The 27,291-nt window shown below is 36.0% G+C and overlaps 1 protein-coding gene across 4 annotated transcripts in view; it reads right to left on the bottom strand.

Moving 5' to 3' along the window:
* The window catches only part of FAR2 (fatty acyl-CoA reductase 2), a 181,821-nt gene that overhangs the window by 105,802 nt on the left and 48,728 nt on the right, over window positions 1–27,291 (bottom strand). The window lies entirely within an intron of this gene.

Genomic DNA, 27,291 nt, shown 5'->3' with positions numbered 1-27,291 from the left:
TGGACCAGCTTTGACCTTGACCTACTGAGCCCAGTTTTAGCAAAGAATCCTGCTTAGCCAGTTTATAGAGAATACTCCACACCTTTGATATCTAATCAAGCTTCTTTCTCCACATCCACCTCCTTGATATCTTAAGCAACTCCTGTCAGTAATTTTCCATCTTCTCCCCACTGACTCTAAATCCTGCTTGCCCTTACTGGTATTTGAAGTTGAGTTCAGTATCTTTCCCATGTTGCGGTAGTCTTGAATAAGGTTTTCTTTGCTCTTTAAAAAAGTATCTAAATAATTTCTCTTTAATTAAAAAATTGAAACATTATGATTAAAATATGATTAATCCTCTACATAGGGCAATGGGAAAAATATTAAAAGATTGGAAGAGTTTATGGTGCTCAGAGACAGATTTTCTTAGGACAGTAAGGTTGTGATTGTGAAAACTGACAGATTACAAAAGCAACCACAGAAAATTTAAAGTACTTCTATCATCTGTAATTGTACTTCCCATTTAAAATAAAAAGGCTTAAAGTCAACTCAGATTGACCCTAAAGCAAATTCATTTTCTAAAATTGGTGGGTAATAATAATGATATATCACTCTTACCCATATAGCTTCATGCCTGGCTGTAGGAATAAATGGTGGAGAAAATTGGCTATGAGGTAGACCATTTAGTAGTAAAAAAAAAAGCATCTGAAATAATTGACTAACTGGAAAAGCAAGAAATTCAATACATGGAGTATTTAAACTAGTTAAATTTAAGCTCAGTTTAAATATGAATACATGAAGAGAAAGAACTAATAAGTAGCGATATTTTTTTCTTCCAATTGAAAAGTAATCCCCTAGTTTTCAGACTATATCAGTCGGTTTCCAGAAACTGTAATTAGGAGACAGCTGCTATTATAGAATGAAAAAAAAGATAAATGGAGAAAAAAATGTGCATTTGTATTAATCATCATAAATTTTTGTCATTTAATTTTTATAGGCAAATCACTATAAATAGTAAAAAGTTCTTGGTTTGGAGTTCAAGTTGTAGATTTCTCTATACTAATGTCAAATTCATCCACTAAATTACTAGAGAGATGTCTCAAATCATTTATGAGAAACTCCACCTTCCCTTTAGGGCTGCTATATATGAAAATCTTTCCTATGAGCTCATTCATTCATAGGATTTCTGTAGCTCTCAATTTCGAGGAGAAGATACTAGTGTGTGCCTTCCACTATCTATTCCCAGAAAGAGTTTCAATACTGCTCAAAATCTGTCTGATATCCATTAGCAGGGAAAATCTAATAGAAAACAGACTTCTCTTTAAGAGAAGGAGGCTCTTAAAGAAAAATTGACAAAGCCAGAGCCATTAAAAACAAATCTTGACTATCAAACAAACCTTGAATGGGTTTTAGCCCAGTTTTATTTCTAATTAGCACTATGACTTCCTTGGGCTTAATTTGATCATTTTTAATTTGCAGGGATGATGATCTCTAAGTATCCCTTTGACCCTAAAACTCTCTTGATTTGTCATGTGTAGTAAGTCTATAATAAAAGGTTTTCTCCTAAATACTTCAAACTTTTAGACTTCTAAATTTGACTTCAATATTTCTCCTTTTTATTCAATTTTTCAACCTCCAAACGGAAACATTTTCTGTAGCTTAGTGATAGGAAATAATAAAGTTGGGGATAAGGGAAACAAATTATGCCATTGCTGTAATCCTTGGGATCTTTTGAAGATGAAAGAGCTGGTGTCTGCATACAGATATAAGCATTTGCAGAATTACATTTTTTTCCATATAAACAATCCTATTTCAATTTTTAATATTTAAATTGATCTAAATTTTAATTGTTCCTCTTCTTTTTTTCTCTTTTATACTCAGTTACATCACATATATTATCTAAATTTTAATTGTTCCTCTTCTTTTTTTCTCTTGTATACTCAGTTACATCACATATATTATATTACTCTTAAAAAGATTTTCACATATCCATGTTGTGAGCTAATTTATAGATTATCCAGGCACTGTTCCAGGAACTGAGATAGAGCAGTGACCTTAACAAAGTTTCCATTCTCCTGAAGCATACCTTTTATCAAGTTGTCCTGTTTTAATAATTTCATGAGTTTGTTTTGTAGTAAAGTATGAAGAAGAAAATAACTACCACCTACATTAGACCGATGTCCCATTTGCTTTAAGTATTTTTTCCAAGAGAAATTGTAGCGATATTAACTCACATAAGTTTCATAAACCTTGTGAGGTAGGTAATAATAGTATCTACTGTGGGTACAAAATATTAAGATGGCAGGATTTTATTTTCAGCATTTTAAAGATATCATCTCATTATCTTCTGATTTTCATTGTTTCTAAGGGAAAGTCATCCATTATTCTTACTGTGATCTTCTAAAATATAACATTTTTTATTTTCTAGCAGTTTAATGATTTTCTCTACATTTTTGTTTTATATCAATTTTTTAAAAATGTTTTTTGTCAGTTCATTGTGGATAATAGTATAACTACTATATTTTATCTTGACATAATGATACATGTATGGGATATAATTTGTTCCATTTCAGTTTTCAGTACCTCTTCCTTCCCTCCCCTGTTAGGTATCATTTTCTTTTTATTCATCTTGCTTTGTATAGCCTAAGGTTTAAGATATTTGAATAGATACATTTAAGATCAATTTCGTAAGTTCTTGATGGTATTTGTTCAAATAGTTCTTCTGTCCTGTTCTTTCTCCTCTTTTTCTTTTTCTGGGACTTCAGCTATACTAGTGTTAGACTCTGATACTGTCCCATTTGGTTTTTTACCTACTGTTTGTCATAGGGACTTATACATTGCTTTTGCCAAAAGTACTGATTCCTCACTTGGGACTATAGATATCCAATAGGTAACTAAAATAGGATAAAAACTTGACATGTCTGCCTTCATTTTGTATCTCTCTCTTTTCTAACTTAAACTTTGGATCTGATTCCCTCTTAACTCTGCCTGGAAACATGTTAATCATTTAAGAATTGTCTGTCTAAAAACTGGTAACAGTATGTTGTTTAGTCCTAAATTTACTTCATCTATCTCATTTCCCTTTAAGACTGAAGATACCAAGATAAGAGGAATTAAGGCATTTTCAGTATTTGCAGGAACATAGTGATCAATAGATTGTCAACTGCCAACTTTTAAAACATCCTGTTGCAGGGACCTATAGCAATGCTTAGAAGTACACTGCAGTCAGTGCCCCAAAACTGAATGTATCCTGTTTTCTGAATTTGTCCTTTTCTCCAGCAGTCACCTTAGATTCCAGGAACAGTAAGTCTTGAAGGCAGATCACCCCATGATGAGACTACTCCCCTAAGTGTGAGCAATTACCCCATGATGGAAACTGAGTTTGCTCAGGAGCAATCATCTCTTGATGCAAACCCAGGTGCCCCCTCAAGCAATAACAACTTCTTCAGAACCTTGCAGAATCAAACTTGAGATAGTGGTGAAACAGACCACAGTCTGACCCACAAGTGCATAACTACTCATACCTCTTGACCCAGCCCAAATTTGTCCCCTATTTAAACCTGAAGCTCATGTCTGTACCCCAAATACAGGGCTGAAGACATCAGTCTTCTTGTCTTCCTAATACGGTTATCCTGAATATTCAATTTGGTTTCTACTTCACCATCACTTTTGCCACTTGATTTTCTTTTGGGGTAAGTGACTGGAACTCCCTGAGGTCAGGCACCACTGGTTTAGGGGAGACTATTACCAGAGTCACCATGTTCAATTTCTATCTTTCATTTCTTTCTTCTCTCTTTGCTTATGTTTGAATAATTTCTAAAAATATATCTTCGAGTTCTCAGATCATTTTTTTCTTTAATGAATAGTATATCATCAAACCCATCTTCATTTTGGATATCGGTCATTCAGTTCTATAGTACCCATTTCCCTCCTACTTTTCCTTTTCCTCCTTTTCTTCCAATTCTTTTTGATTCCATTTCTCTTATGGAGTTCTGCACCTCAAATCCATTTCATGGTCCTTTTCCATTAGTTTCTTTAACATATTTGCCACAGTTATTTTTAAAAGCTTTCTTATGAATTCTAACCTCTGAGTCTTGCAGGGGCTATTTCTATTGATCCATTAAAACCTAGCCTTGAATGCCAAATGAAGCCCAGTTTTTTTTTTTTTTTTTTCTCTTGATGATAGGAAGATCATAGGGTTTGTTTCATAAGTGTATATGCATGTGTATGTATGTATATCTGTAAACACAATGTCCCAGCATTTATGTATGTATGTTACACACACACACACACACATACATAATTTTTTAAATGCTGAGACATTTTGTTTAATGATCAAGAACTGTAAAGACTGGAGTAAGATAGGGCATCTAACAGATGGAGGTTCTGTTAGATAGCTAGGGAGAGGTTAATCACTTTGAGCCAATCAGAAATTGAGTTGGGTTGAGGCTAAGTTGACATTTTGATAAGTTTCAGTTCACATCTGGTTTTGAATAACTTTAGGATGTCCTGTGTGTATTATTGACTTGTTCCTCTAGCATGGCTTCAGGCTATAAGCTCCATGAGTTAATGGAAGTCTTTTTCTGCCTTTCTCAATCCACCTCCAGTTTCCTGTACTGCTTTGGCTGTGAATGCAGCAGGTCTCAGGAGGGGATCAATGCAGCCAAGAAGAATTAGCTGTGTTTAGGGTTCAATTGTTACTGTTTCCATCTGTCACACTAGCTAAGGCTGTTGTTTATTGTTCTACTTGTTTCTTCTGCTATTCAGAAAAGTCTCTCTGCAAAAGTCCAGCCAGACTTCCACCCTCTCCTGCCTGGACTGAGCACATGCTTCCAGGAAAGTGGCTCCAGTATTCACTGGAAAGTTTCTCTCTCTCCAGACTTTATTTATTTATTTATTTATTTATTTATTTATTTATTTATTTATTTATTTATTTATTTATTGTTTTGTGGTGCTGGGGATTGAACTCAGGGCCTTGTGCACGTGAGGCAAACACTCTACTAACTGAGCTATATCCCCAGCCCAGATTTTAATTTTTTTAGACCATACTCATCTACTGTTTTCTGAAGCTTAAAGAAAATATATGTAATTTACCTATTTTTTCCAAAATGTAGCCAAGATGTTCCAATCTCTTACACTTTAACCAGATGACTAGTAGAGGTCAGATTTTCTAAAGAGCACAGATATTTTTAAAAGGTGTCCTTGTTTTAATCTTTAAATGCTAAACAGTGATTAGAGATTCTCATCTCAGGGCAGAATAGCATTGGTATGGGGTTTCCTTTGCTTGCCCTGCAAACTGCTGTGACTATATTAGAGAACATCCCATATTTCATGTGAAAGTACTTTGTAGCCCCTTTGATACCTTCTCCTAATATGATGTGGGAAGTTTAAGTAATTTGGAATTGCTAAAGGAAAAGATCAAATTTACATGTTGGTATATTTTGGGGGAAATCTAAAATATTGAAATGCCTGGAATTAACTTGAAATGCTGTATGTTCTGGGATTTCAAAAAGAACATAATCTCTCTGAAAGGCTAACATTATCAGTCTTTTTTCCTGCTGTTTCTTATTACCTGCAGGTTATTATGATGTAATGGTACAAAGTGCAGGTGATGGGATTAGGAAGAGACTTTTTTAAAAAAAAGTACTGGTAACTTACATGTAAAGCTTTTGTAAAAGTTCTCCTCTTTGAATGAGACTTAAATAATAAAGACTGTGAGCTCATAGCAGCATCTACCATTCACATGAGAACAATAAGAAATTCCCAGAATTGGAGTTTCCCATCAACTTGTTTTAAATTGTGTATGACTGGAATCCTAATTGGTGACAACCAAATGGAATGAATTTCTTGATAATATAAAAACATAAAAGTATCAGACAGGATATTTAAAGATATACTAGGTAGAACATTCTGAATAAGACTGCTGAGGGGCTGAGGGGCTGAGGGAGAGGGATTTTAAAAAAGACTTCCATCAAGAAAATTATTATATGGCCTGGAGATAAGCAGGGTCAGAAGAGAAATGTTTCCAGACTAATTAAGTTAAGTTAGATAGAACATTCTGGAAATTGCCTTGGTCCTATCAGAAAAGTTTCATAGACTCACTGAAGATCTGAGTAATATTTTGCTTATTCAGAAAGATAGTTGAGCTTACTTACATGTCAGGAAACAATAACCCAGTACAGGGAATGGAATTCTCCAGTCAACTGACAGCTTCTTGAAAGACAGACTGACGAACAAAGATGTGAATCTCTGACTTTGATGATGAAATATGCTCAAATATACTCAAATGAAATGGGATATGTGAAGGCAATCTAAGAGAAACTGGACTAAGGATTTAAGGTAATCATGGCCTGGAACTTCAGATTGTTATTAACCCAAGGCTCTCTGATGTTTTCTTATTCAAATTATTGGTTCTAATCAGACTGCCATTAACTGCCACTGAGTTTGCCACCTGGGGGTTACCTGAGTGAAGCTGGGTAAATTTAGTTGACGAGAAGTTCATGGGTCAAAGCATGAAGGATGGAGATGGTTTAGGTGAGGGAAGCACAAGTTGTCTGAAAGGCAGTGAGGGTCATAGTGCAGGGAGGATGGGTTGGGACTGATTATAGGCAGACATTTCATTGTGATCATTTATGGAAGGGCACTTTATAGCACCTTGTTCATATTTGCCCTCATTTTGTGTTCCTACTGATGTTCTAGGGCCCCAGTTGTTTCTGACATTGGATCCTCCAGTGAATTGGTCTCAACCATAGTAATTCTATTCCAGCAATGACTATCACTAAAGTCCTATTCATCTGTTTGTTCATAGCTACAATATGTCATATGCTAAGGGGTCTAGACTTTGTCACTTTTGGGGGTGAGGTAGGACACCAGATGCTTCTGAATGAAGGAGTTATGGAACAGACAGATGTTTTAGAGATGAAGTTGATGAAATATTCATTGTATCAGGAAGGGAGTTTGAAAAAAGAAGGACTGATTAATATGCTATTGTAATTGTTAGGCAAGAGACAATGAAACCTAGACAATCACTGTGTTCTCATGGGAGGAAGAGGACCAAATGAAAATGAAACAAGAAAGAAAAACAATAATTATTTATTTAGCACTTCATTTATGCCAGTTAGTTAACTGTTTTTACACATTCCTATTTTGATTGATATAAGCATATGATGTTAGGAAATGTGCCAGGGGCTTTCAGCAACTAGAAGCAGAACAGAAGCCAAACCCCAGTTTGACTCCTGTAAATACTATATTCTCTTAACCATGTAGTTATACCAGGTGGATACAATTCTTGAGAAGGAAGAAGTAATCAAAGAAGCTTAAGTGATAAGAATTGGGAATGCAATTTTTGGGGAAAACGTGTTGTTTGAATATTTCAAATTTGTAGTATTGGTTAGATAGAGAATTGTAGATTGGTTAGGTATACAAGCAGGAAATTCAGGCCTGGGGATCTGGAATGAGGTTAGGAGGTCATGTGCATATGGGATAAAATACAAATGGATAATTCTGGGAAGTGAAAGAAAAAGGGAGCATACGAGAATCTGGTAAAATATAGCATTCTGAGGAACCCTAAGTATAGAAGATTAAAAACAGGACACAGAGAGAAAACAGAGAAAAGAGAATCCAAGGACAGAGGGCATAATCATGAAGTGAAAATATCAGGATAGTAATTAGGGTTAAATGCAACAGGTTGGTCAGCAAGAATAAAGACTAGAAATGGGTCACTAGATTTAGAAATTTTTTTCTAAGAGTATACATCATTTCTTTTAGTTTGAAGCCAGAGGTAAAATAGGAGTCAGATTTTTTTTTTTTTTTTTTTTTTTTTTTTTTTTTTTTTTTGGTATTAGGGACTGGACCCAGGGGTATGTAACCACTAAGTTACATCTCCAACCTTTAAAAAATATTTTGAGACAAGTTCTTGCTAAGTAGCTTAGGGCTTGGCTAAATTGCTGATACTGGCTTGAAACTTCCAATCCTCTTGCTTCAGCCTCCTGAGCTGCTGGGATTACAGGCCAGATTTTGAAGTATTTGGTTTATGCTGTTTCAGCATCAGATTCATATACTTTCATTTGAAGAAGCTTCTCAAGTATGTAGTTATTTTCAATAACTAGAATAAAATATTTCTGAACATACCTAGGGAATTTCAAGCTATCATTTTCTAAATGGCTAACCAAAATATCACTATACAGAGGATATGTAAACTACAGATTTGCATGTATTTTCCACCCAGATCAAGTGAAGTCTTGTTGACAGGTTCTTCATGCTTTTGTTAGAGCCAGGGCACCTTACCAACGAAGAGAAGGATGATTCTGGGAAGGACTGTAATGGCAGGTATATGTTTTTCGATGTTCTCACCCTCCCCTCCTTGTATTCATTTTCTTTTTAAGTATCATATTCCTAAACCTGCCCCCAGTATCACCCAGATTTTCAATTTTTTTATCCATTTTCCAGGATATGTGAAATTGGTCCCAGGTTCCAAAATTTTCTGTTTTCCTTAAAACTTTTCTCTTGTTTATCATTGCATTGCTTACAATAGGTAAATAAAACTGGAAACACATATATTAAAGGAATTAGTTTAGCCATGAAATGAAACATTATAAGGCACTAAACATGGCTGGAATATAACTAATAATAGAAAAAATATCAAAATATTAAGTGAAACTGTACAACCTGTATTCTGCTTCATAAACTAAGAGTGTACTTATGGAAATAATAGAATAGAATATTTAAATCTGGGTTTCCCTGAAAATGACACAATAATGAGCACCATGTTAAAAAGCAAGAGTCCCATATTATGTCAAAATATTCTACAAGTCAAGCAATGTGCTATAGGAAGGTGCTACCAAAGGGCTATGTAAGACTTACTTTTTATTGTCCTTTGATTAATTTATAGAGAATTTAATGTCTCAACACAAATTTAAATTTTCCATTAGAAGATATAAAAAAACAATCAGGCTAACTTCTTTCAGAAGAGTTGAGTAGGTCTTCTAACAAAGACAGGGTTCGGTATAATTATATGGCCTGTACAGTTAGTTGATTAATGTGGCTTGATTATATTCACTAAAATACAACCTTCAAACCATCTGTTTTTATACTTTGCTTTAGAATTTGTGATAGACATTTAAACAGAAAATTGAAGATTTACTCATGTTTCATTTAATAAGAAAAAGCTAATATGAAATGTCCTCCTTAAAATGATGATAATTAAATTAATTCAATAATAAAGTAACTAATAAGAGAACCAGTGCATGTCAAATCAGGAGTTCAAGTTTTTTGAAGTATTTCTTATGAAATCACTTATTTACAAAAGAATTCAAAACTGTGATATTTTCTGGTATGAAGTTATTGTTAACTCAATTGTCTTCTATTTCATGGAGTTCTTTATAAATACACTCCATCAGCCCTCTAATGTCACTGTGAGTCAAGGAGAAGAAACATTTTCTTCATTTTATATATAGGATATCTAGCACAAGATATCAACAATTATTTTAGGAGACTGAATAATTCACTGGGAAAATGGAAATAGAATGCAGCTCACACTCTTTCCTTCTTTACATAAAGTTAAAATTTGGAATAGTTTTTTGTATTTAGGCAGAAAACTGATCTCAGATGCCACTATGATATTACTACAATTACTAAAAAAGGATGAAATATAGCCTTTTCTTATTAGGGTTGAAATCCAAATGATATGACTCTCTGAAAATATGCATATACACATGTATATGTAACTTGCTAACTCACACCTACATGCACCACATAGTATGTTAGCACCATTATTCAGATGAATAAAGTAGAGGCTTTGAACACTTTTCTGAAATATAGAGAAAGTTTTTGTTATACAAGTCTTAATATGACTGTTTCCCCTAATGACATTTTAGTTTTGGGTAGAAGCAATTTGTAAACACAAGAAAAATCTTTTTTGTATCTAAGACATGATCAAAGATAAAATTCCTGATTGGCAAGAAGGTATTATACTCTGACTAAATTTAGAAAATAAAGTATATGTTTTTTTCTTGGGATTAAAAAAAACTGAAAATGTAGGAGGGATGCCTTAGTGTTTGTATATAGGTGTTCATTCATTCATGCTGTGACTAATGGGCTCCTATTATGTGTAGGCCTCTATGGCACTTGGTGATCAAGTTAGAGCTTAGTTTCACACAACTTGTTATGATTAAAGGCTTTTAATTAATTTTAAATTAAATTTAGTAAAATATTAGTAAAATATACTGCATACTCTGATGCCCTCCAAAGCTAGAGTACAATTATTGAAGGATAGTATAAAAATAATGTGTTTAATTCTATACTAAGTAGTGCTGCTGTGATCATAACCAAAAAGATATGATAAACTGGAACACATTTGATGGAAATGATCATCAAGGTTAATAAACTCCAAACTATGTTATAAAAGTAGTAGTTCAAAGAACACAAGAGCTCATTTAGGGATTAAATGACTCAGAAAGGATACAACAGCTATGCAAAAATTGAAAGGACTGACATGAAAAGAGAAGTAGATTCATTCTTTCTTGCTGTATGGAACTGAACTATAACAAATGGGTGAAATCTATACATAGACTCAGTTCAGTTGAATAAAAAAATCACCTTTTAATCATCAGAGTTGCTAAAGATAGCATGGGTTACCTCAGAAATCAGTAGATATATCCAATAGGGACTGAAAACTCACTTTGCTGGTACACTGCTGAAGATATACCTAAGTATCTGATGGATGTCCGAGCTATATGACCTTATCATTTCTTCCAAACAGGAGTCACTGAGTCTATGATGCAAGTTAGTGCAATTCTAGGATTATACTAAATTTCTATACCTTTTCAAAGTGCTTGAGTCTATCAAAAATTTAGTTTCTGGTTGGTCTTAATCAACATGGCTGTTTAGAGGAAAATGTTAAGCTCTTCGTGTCATAGTTTATCTTATTGTACTTGTTGCTCCATTTCTTACTGTTAGTTGGGCTGCTATACCAAAGTATTTCAAACTGTGTGGCTTAGAGCAAAAAAATATTAATTGTCTCATGATTTTGGAGGCCAGAAACCTGAAATCATGGTGTTGGCATGGTCATGTTCTCCTGAAGGTACAAAGGAAAGGATCAGTTCCAGAGCTTTCTCTAAGCTTCTGGTATTTTCTTGGCTTGTGGCAATAAAACCTAGAATGCATATAGTTTTCTCCCTGTGTGCACATGTATTTGTGTCAAGATTTCCCCCTTTGATAAGAACAATGGTCATACTGGATTAGGGGTCCATTCCATTCCAGGGTGGTCTCATTCTAAATATGTATATCTGTGACAACCATGTTTCTAAATAAGATCATATCCTGGGCTTAGGATTCCACATATGAATTTTGGCAGGATATGATCCAGTTCATAACACAGCCAAAATACCAAGTTGTTCAATGCATTTTATAGGTATGGTTAAGGAATTTATAGGGGAATTTATTCTCTAGGAGTTTGCGATTACAGCTAGGTAACTTCAAGGGGTCAATTTCTTGCTTTTGATGGCACAACTCCAGTAATAGGAACAGAAAGCCTGAATTCCAATCCTGGGTCATCCACTTATTAGCTGTGTCACTTCACTTCTCTGAATAGTTTTCTAAACTTGTAGATATACTTAATTGTTATGAGATACTTATGTGACAGTGTCATTATCCATTAAATATAACCATGTACATACATTACAAAAGTAATGCACTCTGAAAAGTCTTTAGAAAGAGGATAGGTAAAGATTCTCCATCCTTTTGACTGGGTTATTTGAGAATATTAAGGAGATTTTCTGAAGAAGAACAATGCAGTTCAGTAGAACTCAGACTAAAGATTAGCTCACAAAGATCTAACCTGCTCTATGAAAACCTACACACACACAAACACACACACACACACACACACACACAAAATGTAGGCATGAAAGTAGTAAATGACTTTTCCTACTTATTTGAATAATATATTTTTCAAGAGTTTAAAAAAAAAGTCAGTTTGGGATTGCCATTTTAGTATTCTGCTAGTAGAATACTAGTACTTAGTATTCAGTTTATACATTGGTATAAAATGAATATTTAAAAAGAAAACCTAAATAGCTGTAGGAAATTCAGCTATTATTGTCATTGCTGGTGTATCCAGACAATTTTTTATTTATATTGGTACATTTTAAAATTTATAAAGGCCAAGCCATTGCCAACCACAGGGATGGCCACCTGTAGCACAGGTCTACCTGACCCTATGCACCACTGGGGTGAGTTGGCATGAAGAACTTCAACTTCCAAGTCAGTGTAGGAACAGATACTTTCTAGTTCCTTCCACTGGACAGTGCTTTGAGTTTCTGTTTCCTTGATTACAGTATCTATCGCATGGAAAGCATTTAAAAACCTTCTATCATAACAATTGTTATGATACTAATGAGATTAGTGGAAACAGTATAAGAAACAAGGAGAATCAAAGGGTTGTCAAGCTCACAAAATCTGTGCATGTAAGTGAGTTTGATGGGGCAGGGTTGAAATTGAAATCAGCTCATTTGTTTTTGAGTTCTTTTACACTTTGCAGGGAGTGTGTGCATATCCTTCTTTGTAGCAGAAGAAAAATACATTTTTTAAAGTAGTGGCAAGGAAGCAGGCCTACACTATTCATTTCTACCCAGTCGGCCTAGCAACCTCAACTTCCCATTTTCTGCCAGCAGAACTGGAAATCCTGGGGCAGCAATGACTTCGTTTCAGAGTCTTAGGTGGGAATCACTACTTCCGCTACTAACTCCACTGACCTTCATCAACTATTAAAAAGTGTCCTCAAGGAAGGCATCACATCCTGAACCAAATGGGTTCACTTCCAGATGACTTGGAATCTAAACTAGTCCAGTCTCAAAATCAATACAGTGATAATGTTGCTGCTCCACTTCATCTATGGAAGAAAGAAAAATGCACAGAGAGAAGACACTAAGCATAAGAATGCACTTTTAAAGTCAAAAGCATTTCTGAAGATAATAACTGTTGAAAATGCTGACACCAGAGGACAACATCTTGCTATACATTAAACTGCAAGTTCTCCTTTTTGATTAGAAATATTATGTGATTCTTGGTGCTTTCTGGTGAATTCCATTTGGTTTTCTCCTTTTTCCTATCCTGTGCTTTGACCTCAGTTCAGGTCTGAATTATCTCCTGCCTAAATTTCTGCAATATCCTCTGAGCCTAGGCCTAACCATTGGCTGGACTTGTTCTCCCTTCCAGAAATTCTGTATACTTTTCCAAACGAATCCACCTAAAACAGATTGCTTCCCCCACAGTAGTTTCTGTTTTGTCATTGGAACATTATGCTATAATTTTGCTCTTTTTCCTCCCACAACCAAGAAATTAAATCCTACTCATTAGTCCAATCTGATGTTTCAGATAAACACGTCAGTGCACATGATGGATCCCTTTTCAGAACCTGTATTGCAGCTGTTGTAAGTAGCTCTCACTTCAGTGTTCATTTGCTCTCTCTAACTGGCTCATAGTTTATAATTTTGTCTCCTCCAGTGCTAGATGAACCAAGAAAGGATCTTTTTTCTTTTCCTCTCTTTTCTCTTTTCTAGCACTCAGTTCAAAATCAGAGGTCTCAACAAACTTCTTTTTTTAAAAAAAATTTGTTCTAATTAGTTATACATGACAGTAGAATGCTCTTTGACACATCATTCATAAATGGAGTATAACTTGTCATTATTCTGGTTGGACATGATGTAGAGTCATACCAGTCATGTGGTCATATATGTACATAGGATAATGTCTGATTCATTCTATTATCCTTTCTACCCCCATACCACCTCCCCTCCCTTCACTCCCTTCTGCCTAATCCAAAGTAATTCTATTCTCCCCACCCCATTGTAAATTAGCATCCACATATCAGAGAAAACATTTGGCCTTTGGTTTTTTTGTATTTGCTTTATTTCACTTAGGATGATATTCTCTAGCTCCATCCATTTACTGGCAAATGCCATTATTTCATTCTTCTTTAAGGCTGAGTGATATTCCATGTGTATATGTACCACATTTTATTTATCTATTCATCTGTTGAAGGACACCTAGGTTGGTTCCATAGTTTAACTATTATGAATGGAGATGCTATAAACATTGATGTGGCTGCATTACTGTAGTATGCTGATTTAATGTCCTTTGGGTATAAGCTAAGGAGTTGGGATAGCTGGGTCAAATGGTGGTTCCATTCCAAGTTTTCTGAGGAATTGTTATACTGCTTTCTATAATGGTCGCACTGCTTTGCAGTCCCACCATCAATGTATGAATGTACCTTTTCCCCTACTTCCTTGCTAACATTTATTGTTGCTTGTATATCTTGATAATTGTCATTCTGACTAGAGTGAGATAAAGTCTTGGATTAGCTTTCATTTGCATTTCTCTAATTGCTAGAGATGTTAAACATTTGTTCATATATTTGTTGATCAATTGTATTTCTTCTTCTGTGAAGTGTCTGTTCAGTTCCTTAGACCATTTATTGATTGGGTTACTTGTTTTTTTGGTGTTAAGTTTTTTGAGATTTTTATATATCCTGGAGATTAATACTCTATCTGAAGTGAATGTGGTAAAGATTTTCTCCCATTATAGGCTTTCTCTTTATGTTTTTGATTGTTTCCTTTGCTGAGAAGCTGTTAATTTGAATCCACCCCTTTTATTGATTCTCAATTTTACTTCTTATGCTTTAGGAGTCTTGTTAGGGAAGTCAGATCCTAGGCTGACATGGTGAAGATTTGGGCCTACTTTTTCTCCTATTAGGCACAGGATCTCTGTTCTAGTGCCTAAGTCTTTGATGCACTTTGAATTGAGTTTCATGCATGGTGAGAGATAGGGGTTTAATTTTATTTCACAACATATGGATTTCCAATTTTCCCAGCATTATTTGTTGAATAGCTATCCCTTTTCCAGTGAATGTTTTTAGTACCTTCATCTAGTATGAGATAACTGTATTTATGTGGGTTTGTCTGTGTCTTCTTCTATTCTGTACTGACAAAATTTTTGATAACTGAATCACAGAGGATTATATTTCTTCTTCTGGATCCCATAGAAAGCCTGTTAGGAAAATCTGATAGTAGAAAGGTAAATGCCTAATAAGCAAGATAATGACTGTATTTTTGTAGCCACATGCTACACCGTGTCAAGAAAGGCCTCCTTGAAAAATCAAGAGGAAATTTTCTCTCTCTTTGTCTCTGAAATGAGTCTTCTCTTATTCCAGTAGACCAGATAGCAGGGCTGGAGTTCCTGCCTCACTGGAGTTCAGTTTTAAGACTGCCCAGTCTAGCCTGTGGCCATTTGGTGATGCTGAGTGAGAGTGGAGAGCAGGAACTGAAGAATCCCATGGGGGTCACTGGGAAAGTCCATGGCTTTTAAACTTCAGTATAGAGGAAGAAGCACAGGAAGAGGAATTCAGTTGCTATTAGCATTTTTTTTTTCCTGCAGAAGAGCTATAATTGTGCTCGTGGGTCTTGCTCTGTCAGGATGTGCTGAACTTCTTTTAATGTTAAAACACACACTTACTTGAAATAGTACTTTATAAAATCTCACTTTAAAAATAAGCAGAAAATTATGATTCAGGTGCTGTGTTCAAGTTCCTGAATTAGTGTAGTGAGGTGAAACATATTTTCTTTTAAAGTTTGCAAGATTTTATCTGCAGTCTTATGAAATGCCAGCTGATAGCTGAGCCGTTTCCTTAGATAGCCCCCCCACTTCAAAAAAACCTGCCCATGTCTATCTGTGCATCCTTGAACCCATCAAACCTGTTTTAGCCTGCTATTAACTGTGATATGATCAGAATTTTGCCCAAGCTGACCCTTAAAGAGAAGGAAAAAGAGAAAAAAGCAGAGACACCAAGACAAACCAGAGAAGCAAGTCACAGTGACAGCACCTTAATTCTAGAGCTGTGAGCACCAGGACCCTCATCCTGCTGAACTCAATAAGATCTGGGAATGGCCACTTCAGAGAGAGAGAGAGAGAGTTATTTGCTGCCTCAGTGGTGACCCCTCCCGGCTGTTACTCAGGGGAATCCCACACAGCAATTATACTACAATGAATTACAGCCACATAACAGCCAGGATGCTGTATCTGAGCGAACAATGAACCAGTGAGGTATTAATATGTGTCTACACTTGTTTTCTGTAAAATTTAAGTTTCCAAGCAATGGGTGGACGTGGGCAGAAAGAAGTTATGTACTACAGAGGAAATTCTAACATTTCTGCAGCTGTAAAAGTCAGGTGCTGTGACTGAATATGCCCCATTGTTCCTGAACAGAGGGGAAACAGCTAAATATATTTCCAAAATTCCTTGGCCTGACCTGTAAGACTATATAAAAAGCAGATAAAAGTTGATTTTTCTGTCTTTACTCTTTTTCTCTTGACCCCAACTTTTGATCAGTGCCAAACAAGGTTTGTTTCTTAAACTTTCTTTTCTCCTTCTGGGATCCCCATTTTCTTTTCTGCTTGCTGGTGGTATCTCACTTTGAAGTTTTTAAACCTCCCCATATGGCTCTCATGTCCAGGGAAGTTTAAGGACCACTGACCTATCCCAGATCCAAGTCGAATACTGTCTCACCCATGATGATGTCTGCCTATGTTCCTCTGGGATGCCAGATGTGTCTCCTACCAAACCCACTATGGTTACAGTTATGTCAGTCCTTTGGATTTCCTTATGTGAGTTCATATCATTATTTGTTTTACTCTTATTTAGCATGTTTTCTATTCTTTCCCTTCCTTAAACAGTCTTCTATCTTAATTCCTCAATTAGAGACAGAAACCATGAGGATTGAATTCTATTGCACCTTCCATTTAATTAGGAACAAATACTTTTTTATTAAAAATTCTTTTAGTGGTCATTTTCAAATATCCACAAAATAGAAAACATAATAAAACTTCACATTCCAATTACCAAGGGACCAGAAGCACTGAAGCTAAGCCAAGCCATGATTTTACTCCTGGCAGTCACAGATGAGCTTTGTGGGAAGGTCACCTGCTCTGCAGTATTGTGGGGCAGGGCTTTCAGGACCTGAGGTCTCCTGCCAATGTTTAGGAAATCTCAGCAGTTTCTCAATTAATCTTAGTTCAGATGAACCAAGTTTTTGTGCCAGGTAAACTTTGGCATCTCTTTTGGAATATAGTATCTTAATTGCTCCTGGTGTCAAATCTGGTTAGAGGCACTGCAACAATATGAAAAATTTCAAGCGAACTATAGAACCAAAACAAACCCAGACTCAAAACAAATAAAAGCCAGGTTGCTCCGCTCAATTCTGTACAAGGGTGAGAACTACTGGATCCTTAGGTGAGGGTTAACCAGATATTGAGAAACAAGCTAGGCAAACAGGTAGAGCAGAAGTGTTCTCCTTGGTTGAGGACACGCTCTCTCAGAACATGACTGGTGATGCTGACAATCTGACAGTAAATGAATGTGAAGTGTCATTTAGAAAACTCCATCTTCATTATGTTTCTACTCCCAGGAGATGGCTGTCTGTAAGATAGAATGTCTAACCTCTAATCAAAGTAGAATGTATTAATTTTTTGCTTTAAAAATAAGTTTTTGGCTGGGCACGGTGATGCACACCTGTAATCTCAGTGACTCAGGAGACTGACACGGGAGGATTGCAAGTTCAAAGTCAGTCTCAGTAACTTGGTGAGACTGTCTCAAAATAAAAAATATAAAGGGCTAGGGATATGGCTCAGTGGTTAAAAAAAAAAAAGCTTTCATAGTGGGCATCTGAAAACAACAATCCATAAAAATAAAACACAGATTATTTTTTAAAGACAAGTAAAGGCAAGAATAAACTCTGGACCACTTGAATATTTAACAGTAGACACCTTCAGCCTCCTTTAACCTCTAGCTCTTTGACACACTTGCTATTTCATAGAGTTCGAGACCTCTGACCCTTTTGAGTCCCTGAGACACTGAGACCCTTTCAGTTCTCACAGAAGTTTTGTATTTTCCCCTCAACGTGAGACTCTTTAAGTTTGGTTGCTACCATTATTTCATTCAGATTTAAACCATCATATGAAGCTTTTTCTCCATTTCATGGGCCTCCTTATCTTCAGAGCCTGGGTAGTATTGACTGTATATTTCATTCAAATTTTTTTGTTTTATTTAAATTCAAGGAACACTATGAAGTGGAAATTTTGTGCCTTCAGATCAGCAGATTAGGTAGGTAAAAGGCAAATGTCTGTACATCTCATCTGGAGCACTGAAAATTGCCAGACCTGTTCTTGGCTGAGCCCCCCCCAAAAAAAAAAAAAAAATAGTATTATATTCCTATTTGATAGACCTCTCTCCATAGTCCCTGAAAATCTTTGTAATGATTCAGATCTGGTAGGAAACTGACTCACAAATTTCCCGTACATAGTAAAACTACGCAAATGTCTACTACGATGCCCAATTGCAGGTACATGGGGTGATTTTCAGGGCTGAAAGGAATGAATATTTCCAAAAGGTAGGTTTCATTGAAGAGTTCAGTGGAGAACCTCAGATTTCTCCATGAAACAATAGAACAAATATTGGTGAATATTAAATGATAATTAAGGAAACTTCAGAAAGTGTCAAGAAAAACAGACCCTGTAAAAGCATGTAGCAGCTGAGAAGGTACAACTCAATCTCACCTCAGGGCCTGAGCACAGCTCTCCCTGAGAGAAAACACTTTTCAAAATTGTAATGGGTTGCACCCCGTGTATGTATAATATGTCAAAATATACCCACTGTCAGGTATATCTAAAAACAACAACAAAATGAAACAACTTAATTTTAAAAACACCACTTTTTAAAAGCTCATTCCTGGTTTACTCTTTAAGTCTTAGTTCAGATCCCGCAGCCCCAGAGAAGACCTCCAGAGCACCCTATGTAGAGCAAATGAGTCTTCATTTTCCTGTCAGGTTCCTGTTAATTTCCTTTATAAAACTTATGACAATTTGTTATGGTTTCATTTCATATGTATGTTTTGTCAGTTGCTCCATGAGGCCCTGTGAGGGCAGAGTCCCTGTCTTCATGTCTTTCTGGGACCTGTCTTGTCTTGGCATTTTGGACAAAATGCCAAGACATTATTTTAAGAAAAATAATGTGAAAAAGCTGACAATTTGCATCTCTATGGAAAACAAATTTATTCCTGTTCTGCACTTAGACATGTTTCTCATCTGCTATATGCTCAGGTAAATCATTGTGAGGTGATTGTGTTGTTTGCCAAGTTATTAATTACAAAGTCATGTATGGTCATGGGTTTGACCATTTTGGAACCTATTGAAAGACTACATTTTACCTCTGGTATATTTTAGATCTAACTCAGAATCCCCTGCCAATTGTGAGGTGCTGGTGATTATCAAAGGCCTCATAGAGTTACAATCTTTATTCTTACACTAAAATACCCAGTTTTTAATGAGGATAAAATAATTTTATGGGAAATAAAATGGCCTCAATGACCTCAGATGTGGATGGCCATGAAAATGTAATATAATTACTATGGTTTTGAGATTTCTTTGGGCCCAAGTATAAGTAGGTAGACTCATTTCACTAAAGAAGATTCACACTTTACTCTCAGGAGATTCTCCCATATGCACCAAAGCACCTAAGAAACCTGTCATCTGGATAATCATTTGCAAAGGAGGGTAGAAGTCCAGCATGGATTGCTTTCCTGAAAAAATGATGAAGAAAAATGTTAAACTGTGGTCGGAAGAGTTACTTTATTTGTGTGTGTGTGTGTGTGTGTGTGTGTTCCTGGCTAGAAAGTCACACAAACCAAAGACCATAACTTTAAACCAAAACATGAGCGAAATGAAATTTTGAAAGGTGCTTCTCTTCTCTGTAGAATATTAAATATCAAGTATCAGTTCTTTCTTCAGAAATCATCTTTATGTTGAACTACAAAACCATTTGTACTGTATTCTCAAATTCTCATGTATAATTTGACCAAAATAGCATCCATCTTCTGGAAAAAATATTACTGATTATTTCTTTTACAATCCTCAGATTTTTTCTATGAAGGTATATCTGGAATGGATTTGGGACCACTGTTTCTCTGTAATATACTGATACCTCCTATCAGACTTGTTTTTTTGATGGCAAGTAAATAAATTACATCTATTCGTTTATCTTGGTAGTGATGACTACCAACATGTCCATCAGTTAAATAAGTAAATTCATTTCAGAATATAGTCACTTGAGGAATCTAGAGGGTTCTGCCATCTCTTCTAAGTGTATCCTAATTATCATGTACCATACATTACTTGGAGAAAAGACAATGTACCCGTATGGTGATATTTTTTGGAAAGTAGCACTGAATAACAGACTGCAGACTAGATGGATATTAGTCTGAAGTCTGCCATTTGTCTTCCCCTAGACCTCTTGTTCTCATTTGTAAAATGAGGATGATGACATATGATTAATGGGGACTAATTAAGATAATTGATGTAAAGCACTAGGAACACTGTAGATGCTGATTGAAAAATTAATTTTTCTTTTTCTTAAGTTAACATATAAAGTGAGCAAACACCAAACACAAAAATCCTCTCTGTGGTATAACAGGAACTGTGCTCTTGGTGAAGGACTCACTTTTTTCCTCAAAGTCATCAAGAGCCAAGGACTTTCAGGAGCAGTCAACACTATTCTGGAGCAGCAGGGTCCAATAAAACTTTCTGTGACAGTGGAAATATGCTATGCCCATGAAGACCAATATGGTAGTCATGTGTGGCTACTGTGCGCTTGAAATGTGACCATTGTGACAGGGAAACTGAACTTCTGCTTTTATTTCGATTTGATTAATTACTTTTTGTTTTAAATAGCCATGTGTGTCTAGTGGCTATCATACTGGACTGTGCAATTTGATTGAAATAATAGACCAAGTTTGACCCAGAAATAGCAATGTCGGCATTCAAAATTAAAAAGATGAATAATACCATTATACTTGAACTCTGACTAACCAATTCATCTTATTACAAGTTTCACTATAAGCATGTTGAAACTAAAGTTCTTTTCTTGATTAGTTTATTGTTTAGCGCCTTTTAATGTACCTAGCTCCATTCTATATGTAGATAAAGAAAGCAGAAATACTTTTGGGGGGGGTACTGGGGATTAAATTCAGGGGTGCTCAACCACTGAGCCATATTCCCAGCCCTTTTATTTATTTTGAGACAGGGTCTCCCTAAGTTGCTTAGGGCCTCACTAAATTACTGAGGCTGCCTTTGAACTCATGATCCTCCTGCCTCAGCCTCCCAAGCTGCTGGAATTGCAGGCATGAGCCACTGTGCCTGGCCAAACATATATTTTGAATTAGGGGATCAGATAGTTTGGGATGATTGTCTGAAATTAGGCTAATAAAAATTTCCATGCCAAAGATGATGGGGTATATGTGTGACCACGAATTTCCTTTTATCCCTTGTTCAGAGGTATCTGTATTCAAATATATGTATCTTACAAGTATATCTGGAGAGCAATAAATGTCTATGAAAATTGTGGTTGAATAAAATGCCTTGTGAAGTCCTAAGACAAAGATTATAAACTTGAGTGTTCAGAGTCAAGTGGAGGTGATTGAAGGTGTGAATAAGGGGAAGGCAAAAAATAATACTAATAATAACAAAAAGGTATCACGATCCAAAATAGTAGAAGAGAAAACCCTCAAGAAAAAGGCAAAGGCAAGGACAGGAGGACAAATCGTGGTGCATCCAAATGCTAGAAGGGGTGGAAGCAGGGGTCAAAGCATCTTCAAGAGGCAGGAGAGGGGGCCACCTACATGCAGGATGGGTGAATGCTTTCAGACCACACGCACTTGACTTCTGGGTCACAGTTGGTGGTGTGGCTACTCTTTCTGCCGTGAGATTCTAGCCTCCTTCTTTCTATGAGAACCCTTGATTTCTTCTCATCTGCCTGGTGGCTGCTTCTTAGTCTCCTTCTCAGCTGAGTGGCCATGTCACGTGGTTAAGGGAGACTGCGCACCGTTCAGCTCCATGGGTGTCATTCACATCACAGGTGTCATGAATTGTGACTTCGGTATGATGACTTTCTGGCTGATGGCAGTCAAGGTGTTCTTTAAATAACACGAAGGCACCATATGGCCTAGAAGTCCCGCAGTTTGGCCTCTATGAAGGCAATGTGTTCCTTGAGAGCCACCTTAGATCCTTCTCTATTTTCATTTTTAATGTAACTACCGATGACCTTCATACATAGGACCTGATCTTCCCGTATGTCACTCTTGACTCTTAAGTCATCATATTATCCATAGACTAGAATTCTCTCCTGAGCCCTAGGCTTGTATCTATTGGTTTTCCACAGCTCTACTTAGATTTCTTAGTGGCACCACCAACACAACATATTTAAAAAATGAATTAATCTCCAATCCTGATTAATGCCACCCACCTCCTCACTCAAGTCAGAAACATGAGATTTATTGCCACCACACTCACCCCTCACACAAAATCAATCTATACACTCTGGAACTTCTGCCTCCACTAACTCTCTTGTGTGTCTCTGACACACCCTTGCTGCAGGTGCTTGGGACCTCCCAGTGCTGTAATTTCCTGACACCTTTCAGGTGAATCTTGTGCATTCTGCTTCCATGTTGTTTCCAGAGGAGCCTTTCTAAAATGTGTATGTTATTGTGTCACTCTTTCTGCTAAAGTTTCTCCCATCTTCTTAATGTGATTCATGATAAAGCTTGCATTCCTAATCCTGGCATTTAATATAGACTACGTGAGCTAGTTCCTGTGTGCTTTTCCATTTCAACTTCTACCACTCCTCCTAGCATACGCCTGTGCTTTGGTCATGTACATTACCTTTGGCTTCCTTTACAGGCCTAATTCCACCACACAGACCAGGTAGATGGCCTTTACCTTACAGGGCATTTGCCAGGGGACACTGCAATAGTTCCCAAATCTATCTTCCCTTTTCGACTTCAAGTACCTTGAGAACAGGAGTATGATTTTATCTTTATATCTTTACCATCTGCCTTGTATCTGGCACTCAGAATAAATATTTGACAAGTAGATGGATGAATCTGTAGGTTAAAGAGAAGAGAGAGAGAAAATTAAAAACTTCAAATGCCTCTGATTGATCATCAGAGAGGGATGTGTGATCCAGGTAGGCGAGGAAAGGAACAGTGGCTGTGAGGCAGAAACTACCTTAAAGTCCCCAAACACTCGACTTTCTCCACCTTGTAGGTAGAAGTATAGAGTTGATTGTATCATTGTTTCAGGGAGATCTAAAATTTTATGCCTTGGTCTTTTATTAAAAAAAAATCTACAAAAATAGAAATAATACTTTAAAACATCAATACTCTGAAGCCTTTGTTATCTATGGCAAAGTTCCAGGTATTACTGATAAAAAATAAAGAAAAGGTGTGATATTTAAATGTGGAGAATAATGAAGATGATATAAATGTATTGCCTTTACACAAAACTATTTCAAAATAGCAAGCATCAAAAGAATATTTTCTTCTCCTGTTATTTTTTTCTTTGAAATTTGTTATTTTGAAAGTCACAGCTGTTTATAGCTATAAATAAAAAGACAGCAATGTCATATCTATTTGAAATAGAGTAGTCTCTCCTTATCCACAGGGGATATAATGCAAGCCAGTGCGTGCTTGAAACTGTGGACAGTACCTAACCCTATGTAAACTATGGTTTTTTTCCTGTGCATACGTATACCTATGATAAAGTTTAATTTAAAAAACAGGCACAGTAAGAGATTAATAACAAGAAACAATAAAATGTAACAATTATATAATATGGTAATGAAAGTCATGTGAATATGGGGTTTCTCTCAACATGTTGTAGTCACCCTTTTTCTTCTTGTGAAGCTGTAAGGTGAGGAAGTCACCATGTGATAAGATGAAGCAAGGTGACACAGGCATGTGACACAGTGTTAGGCGACCATATGCGAGTTGCTTGAACAAAGCACTGCAATAGTTGATCTGATAGCTGAGACAGCCACCTGGAAAATGGGTGGGCAGTGCATGCAGAGTGAATATGCTGGATGAAGGGATGACCTGCTTCCCAGGTGGGACAGCACAAGGTTCCCTATGCTACTCAAAATGGGCACACAATTTAAAACTTATGAATGATTTATTTCTGGAATTTTTCACCTAATATTTTCAGACTTCAGTTGGCAACAGGTAACTGAAAAAACAGAAAGTAAAAGAATGTTGCACATTTAATGCCACGGTTTAAGCTATGTTGATCATTTTCTATACGTACAAACCAGGCATCTGAGTTTTTGGTTTTTGGTTTTGCATTACATCCAAGATTTTTATTTCTTTTTAAGATCAAATATCTGAGGCGTATCTGCTTGTTTGGTTGCCATGATCAACAGAGCTTATGATAAGGTATTTCGTTTCTTAAATCATCACCCAGAGTTTTGGAAAAAGTCAACTTTCCATATCATTAATTTGGAGTATAATTAAACTAAGTTTAGAAACTGAGTTTTGTAATTTTAAACCTAGATGGTTAAGAGTTTAGTTATTTTTTTTTTAAGTTTCATTTGTAAACATTTACTAAGTCCATGTTTTACTTCAATTACACCTTTCCCTAATTGTGTCAGAAGGTGCTTACTAAATACTAAGATAAATTATTTAACCTTTCTAAGTTTCAGTTTATTAATCTATGAAATGGGATAATCACCCATATCTTAAAGTTGTTGGAAGACTAAGTTAGTTTGGGCTTTGTACTGTGCCTGACAAGTGATAAACTGCTCAGTTGAAGGCTGCTATCGCTATGAGCATATCTGATCTTTGTAAGCCTTGCTTAAGAGGTCTTTTTATTCTCAACATTCACCTAGACATATGACTATGCATCTAATATTTCAGTTTTAAAATGTAGCATTAACTGAGTAACAAAACACAAAGACATATTAGAGATAAGTTGGAAACTCTAAATGAGCATAGTTATTCAATAACAAATATTGACTGTATTAAGTATTGAGCCTATGAAAAAAATCCTGTCCTTTGGAATAACTTTCACCTGCCCAACAGCCTAAATTTAGTATTGAAAAGCCTAATGCATATTTTAGGTCAAATGAAAATATTGCCTCATGTGAATTTTCTCTCCACCAAAGATTTTCATCTATTCTCACATAGATCTATGTCTCTAAATAAAGAACCACTTACCTAGACTGTTGGAATCACAGAATCGCTTTGTTCTTCTACTTATAAGATTTAAAAATAAACAGTTTAAAAGAGGCCTTTGAAGAAGAGTTTTTTCTCTGGATCTTCCTTGCTCTTTTGCTGATGTTTTTCAAGTGGATTCTAAATCTTTTCCATTTCTCTTTGAGCATATTCTTTGTTCTCTCCTCAGCAGAGATACAGAACAGTTGGTCAAAGCCATTCTGAATTGATTCGACCTTGCTACTTTATTCTTCATGTATCAAATAGTTATTTATAGAAATGTTCTCTGCTGGTACATAAATTCCACAATATATACATTATTTTCCTTTTAAAAGATACTATGAAAAATAGGGTCAGTGTCCTACAATATGCAGGATGAGACTTCATGTGTAATACAAGGAAGACTCACCATCACTTAGTAAAAATTTGAAGTGATTGTAGATGGTGGTGAGAACAGTTTCATTAGAGCACTATTCATCCAGATAGTCTAATTATAGCTGAAAAGAATGGGATTTGTTAATCTAAAGAAATCACCTAAAAAGATGTATTGATTCTCAGGTTAAAGTACCAGAAGGACTGGAAGAGAGAATGTACTGAACACTTTGAAGAAAAAGTCTTATGAACAGAAATAAAGAACTAGAAAAATGATATATATATGTAATTTTTTTCTTAGAGTGATTAAAAGGGAATGATGCAAAATCCTGATATCCCGGAAGCCCAGGGGACTTACATGGTTACATAACAGAGATTCCCCTTGAACTTTAATATACCTTGTTGAATAATTTCAAGAGTGTTCACTGAACTTCAATTTTTTGTAAACCAAATAATATTTTTCTTACAAATATGAAGACTCAGTGTAATAAAGAGTCTGAGTTGTTTTTTTTTTTTTTTTTTTTTTGATGCACACATCTTTTAAGCCTCGCCCCTTTCTCTTTCTCTTCTTCCTGTATCAGGGCAGGCTGATAAAAATGCCAGGTGCTCTCTCTCTCACCAGCAGTAAGTTTGAATCATGTGCTGCACCTTTGATCCTAGCCCTGTCCCTGAACCACCACAAAAAAGACCCAGCTCACCTTCCTCTGTTCCCTCACAGCTTTGTCATGGCATTCTCAGATTGGCTTGAGAGGCCTGTCCTGCTCTTCCAGAAAGCTTTAGCATGGGAGTAACAAGTCGTTAACCCTCTAGGTGTGCTGTGACACCATTAGTCTGGAAATCCAAATTGAGTTCTGGATTTGGAGATCTGCTCCAACTTCATAGATTGACCACAATACCCTCAATCAAAATGATAGTAGATGGAGGGGCCCTCAACAAACTGGGATTCTAGTTTAAAAATATGTTTTTTTCTTTTTTTCCTGCGAGTTTTTCTATCAGTAATCCATTCCATTGAATTTAATCAATGCTAAAGCAATGCTAAGACTGAATTCTGAGACCTGAAAAGTTGAAGTTTGGAATTTGATAATACTTACAATGGACTATTAGTTGAATGTTGATGGTACTACAACCCAGAATAACCTGGTTCTATTACATTGTCCATTGAGATATTATCCTGTGTTTCAAAATGCAATGTTATCACTACACACCTATTAAATTGCCTCAGATCCAGAGCACAGACAACACTGAATGGTGGTGAGGATGTGGACCAACAGGAACTCTCACTCATTGCTGCTGGTGGGAGACAAAATGGTACGGTTGAACTTACAAAAACTAGATATATTCTTACCATGATTCGGCAACCATGCTCCTTGGTATTTACTCCAAGGAGCTGAAATTAAAAACCTGCACACAAATGTTTATAGTAGCAGCTTTATTCTTAATTGCCCAAATTTGAAAGCAGCTACGATGTCCTTCAGTGCATGAATAGATAAACACATTGTGGTACATTCAGACAATGGAATGTAATTCAATGCTGCAAAAGGGATGAGCTGTCAAACCATGAAAAGATGCGGCAGAAACTTGGTTAAGATATCACTAAGTGAAAGAAGACAATTTGAAAAGACTCCATACTACATGATTCCACTTGCATGACACGGGAAAAGGCAGAAGTATGGAGGCAGTAAAAGGATCAGTGGTTGACTTGGATTAGGAGAGAAAAACAAATAGGTGGAGTACAGAGGATTTTTAGGGCAGTCAAGCTGCTCTTCATGACACTAAAATGGTGGATATGTATCATTACGTATTTGACAAAATTTACAGAATGTACACCACCAACAGTGAACTCTGATGCAAATAGT

The sequence above is a fragment of the Sciurus vulgaris genome (assembly GCF_902686455.1).
Source record: "Sciurus vulgaris genome assembly, chromosome: 5".
NCBI classification, from domain to species: domain Eukaryota; kingdom Metazoa; phylum Chordata; class Mammalia; order Rodentia; family Sciuridae; genus Sciurus; species Sciurus vulgaris.
This window is presented reverse-complemented; position numbering and strand designations above follow the sequence as displayed.